This window comes from Cervus canadensis, chromosome 24, assembly GCF_019320065.1.
Source record: "Cervus canadensis isolate Bull #8, Minnesota chromosome 24, ASM1932006v1, whole genome shotgun sequence".
In the NCBI taxonomy this organism is placed as follows: domain Eukaryota; kingdom Metazoa; phylum Chordata; class Mammalia; order Artiodactyla; family Cervidae; genus Cervus; species Cervus canadensis.
This window is the reverse complement of record NC_057409.1, coordinates 8,637,816-8,642,463: the sequence shown is the minus strand read 5'-3', so window position 1 is coordinate 8,642,463 and position 4,648 is coordinate 8,637,816.

Genomic DNA, 4,648 nt, shown 5'->3' with positions numbered 1-4,648 from the left:
CAGAAGTTAATGATTACTTAACCACAAAACCAAGCAGTTTACTTGGCAATAAAGCGCATGCAGCAGAAGCATGAGACATGCCCCCAGACAATAAAGATGGTGGCATGAGACCCACATCCTGCCCAGAGAGCTCAATTAAGTTAATGACCCCTAGGACATGCTCTCTGCACACACACACACACACACACACACACACACACTAATTTATGGAAAGGTGACATTTCAAAGCAAAGACTCTCATTGTACTGAAACCTGGAACAACTTTTCCATTGTGCCATGACAGTCCTGGCTGGACCCTGTAGGGACAAGAAGATTCCCCTGCCCAACCTGGAGGAGGCACTGATGATGGAAGTGTGATATCTATTCAAGAATGAGGAAGAAGGTGGTCTTTTCCCCTCCCCACTTGTCCTTTGATTGTAAAACTGTAGTGGGAGACTTTAATACCCCACTCACAACTATGGATAGATCAACTAAACAGAAAATTAACAAGGAAACACAAACCTTAAATGACACAATGGACCAGCTAGACCTAATTGATATCTATAGGACATTTCACCCCAAAACAATCAACTTCACCTTTTTCTCAAGTGCACACGGAACCTTCTCCAGAATAGATCACATCCTGGGCCATAAATCTGGTCTTGGAAAATTCAAAAAAATTGAAATCATTCCAGTCATCTTTTCTGACCACAGTGCAGTAAGATTAGATCTCAATTACAAGAAAAAAATTGTTAAAAATTCAAACATATGGAGGCTAAATAACACGCTTCTGAATAACCAACAAATCATAGAAGAAATCAAAAAAGAAATCAAAATATGTATAGAAATGAATGAAAATGAAAACACAACAACCCAAAACCTATGGGACACTGTAAAAGCAGTGTTAAGGGGAAGGTTCATAGCATTACAGGCTTACATCAAGAAACAAGAAAAAAGTCAAATAAATAACCTAACTCTACACCTAAAGCAATTAGAGAAGGAAGAAATGAAGAACCCCAGGGTTAGCAGAAGGAAAGAAATCTTAAAAATCAGGGCAGAAATAAATGCAAAAGAAACTAAAGAGACCATAGCAAAAATCAACAAAGCTAAAAGCTGGTTTTTTGAAAAAATAAACAAAATTGACAAACCATTAGCAAGACTCATTAAGAAACAAAGAGATAAGAACCAAATTAACAAAATTAGAAATGAAAATGGAGAGATCACAACAGACAACACTGAAATACAAAGGATCATAAGAGACTACTACCAGCAGCTCTATGCCAATAAAATGGACAACTTGGATGAAATGGACAAATTCTTAGAAAAGTATAACTTTCCAAAACTGAACCAGGAAGAAATAGAAGATCTTAACAGACCCATCACAAGCAAGGAAATCGAAACTGTCATCAAAAATCTTCCAGCAAACAAAAGCCCAGGACCAGATGGCTTCACAGCTGAATTCTACCAAAAATTTAGAGAAGAGCTAACACCTATCTTACTCAAACTCTTCCAGAAAATTGCAGATGAAGGTAAGCTTCCAAACTCATTCTATGAGGCCACCATCACCCTAATTCCAAAACCAGACAAAGATGCCACAAAAAAAGAAAACTACAGGCCAATATCACTGATGAACATAGATGCAAAAATCCTTAACAAAATTCTAGCAAACAGAATCCAACAACATATTAAAAAAATCATACACCATGACCAAGTGGGCTTTATCCCAGGAATGCAAGGATTCTTCAATATCCACAAATCAATCAATGTAATACACCACATTAACAAATTGAAAGATAAAAACCATATGATTATCTCAATAGATGCAGAGAAAGCCTTTGACAAAATTCAACACTCATTTATGATTAAAACTCTCCAAAAAGCAGGAATAGAAGGAACATACCTCAACATAATAAAAGCTATATATGACAAACCCACAGCAAGCATCACCCTCAATGGTGAAAAATTGAAGGCATTTCCCCTGAAATCAGGAACAAGACAAGGGTGCCACTCTCACCACTACTACTATTCAACATAGTGTTGGAAGTTTTGGCCACAGCAATCAGAGCAGAAAAAGAAGTAAAAGGAATCCAGATAGGAAAAGAAGAAGTAAAACTCTCACTGTTTGCAGATGACATGATCCTCTACATAGAAAACCCTAAAGACTCTACCAGAAAATTACTAGAGCTAATCAATGAATATAGTAAAGTTGCAGGATATAAAATTAGCACACAGAAATCCCTTGCATTCCTATATACTAACAATGAAAAAACAGAAAGAGAAATTAAGGAAACAATACCATTCACCATTGCAACAAAAAGAATAAAATACTTAGGAGTATATCTACATAAAGAAACAAAGGACCTATACATAGAAAACTATAAAACACTGATGAAAGAAATCAAAGAGGACACAAACAGATGGAGAAACATACCGTGTTCCTGGATTGGAAGAATCAATATTGTCAAAATGGCTATTCTACCCAAAGCAGTCTATAGATTCAATGCAATCCCTATCAAGCTACCAACGGTATTTTTCACAGAACTAGACCAAAGAATTTCACAATTTGTATGGAAATACAAAAAACCTCGATAGCCAAGCAGTATCTGTAGAAAGAAGAATGGAACTCGGGAAGGATCAAACCTGCCTGACTTCAGACTCTACTACAAAGCCAACAGTCATCCAAGACAGTATGGTATGCACAAGACAGAAATATAGATAATGGAACAGAAAGAAAGCCAGAGAATAAATCCATGAACCTATGGACACCTTATCTTTGACAAAGGAGGCAAGGATATAACATGGAAAAAAAGAAACCTCTTTAACAAGGTGGTGCTGGGGAAAAACTGGTCAACGCCACTTGTAAGGACAGAGAAGTGAAACTAGGACCACTTTCCTAGACACCATATCACAGAAGAATGAACTCAAAATGGCTTTAGATCTAAATGTAAGGCCAGAAACTATAAAACTCCTAGGGGAGAACATAGGCAAAACAGTCTCTGACATAAATCACAGCAAGATCCTCTATGACCCACCCCCAAGAATATTGGAAATAAAAGCAAAAATAAACAAATGGGACCTAATGAAACTTAAAAGCTTTTGCACAACAAAGCAAACTATAAGCAAGGTGGAAAGACAGCCCTCAGACTGGGAGAAAATAATAGCAAATGAAGCAACAGACAAAGGATTAATCTCAAAAATATACAAGCAACTCCTGCAGCTCAATTCCAGAAAAATAAATGACCCAATCAAAAAATGGGCCAAAGAACTAAACAGACATTTCTCCAAAGAAGACATACAGATGGCTAACAAACACATGAAGAGATGCTCAACATCACTCATTATCAGGGAAATGCAAATCAAAACCACAATGAGGTACCATTACACGCCAGTCAGGATGGCTGCTATCCAAAAGTCTACAAGCAATAAATGCTGGAGAGGGTGTGGAGAAAAGGGAACCCTCTTACACTGTTGGTGGGAATGCAAACTAGTACAGCCACTATGGAGAACATTGTGGAGATTCCTTAAAAAACTGGAAATAGAACTGCCATATGACCCAGCAAACCCGCTGCTGGGCATACACACTGAGGAATCCAGAATTGAAAGAGACACATGCACCCCAATGTTCATCGCAGCACTGTTTATAATAGCCAGGACATGGAAGTAACCTAGATGCCCATCAGCAGATGAATGGATAAGGAAGCTGTGGTACATATACACCATGGAATATTACTCAGCCGTTAAAAAGAATTCATTTGAACCAGTCCTAATGAGATGGATGAAACTGGAGCCCCTTATACAGAGTGAAGTAAGCCAGAAAGATAAAGAACATTACAGCATACTAACACATATATATGGAATTTAGAAAGATGGTAACGATAACCCTATATGCAAAACAGAAAAAGAGACACAGAAATACAGAACAGACTTTTGAACTCTGTGGGAGAAGGTGAGGGTGGGATGTTTCAAAAGAACAGCATGTATACTATCTATGGTGAAACAGATCACCAGCCCAGGTGGGATGCATGAGACAAGTGCTCCAGCCTGGTGCACTGGGAAGACCCAGAGGAATCGGGTGGAGAGGGAGGTGGGAGGGGGGATCGGGATTGGGAATACATGTAAATCCATGGGTGATTCATATCAATGTATGACAAAACCGCACTGGAAAAAAAAATAATAAATAATAGGCAAAATAAAAAAAAACTATAAACCTGAGAAAGAAATCAAAGAGACCAAACAGGATGGAGAAAATAACCGTGTTTCATGGATTGGAAGAATCAATATTGTCAAAATGGCTATTCTACCCAAAGCAATCTATAGATTCATGCAATCACTAATCAAGCTTACCAACGTATTTTTCAGCAGAACTAGACCAAAGAATTTCACAATTTGTATGGAAATACAAAAAACCTCGAATAGCCAAAGTAATCTTGAGAAAGAAGAATGGAACTGGAGGAATCAACCTGCCTGACTTCAGACTCTACTACAAAGCCACAGTCATCAAGACAGTGTGGTACTGGCACAAAGACAGAAATATAGATCAATGGAACAGAATAGAAAGCCCAGAGATAAATCCACGAACCTATGGACACCTTATCTTTGACAAAGGAGGCAAGGATATACAATGGAAAAAAGACAACCTCTTTGACAAGTGGTGCTGGGAAACTGGTCA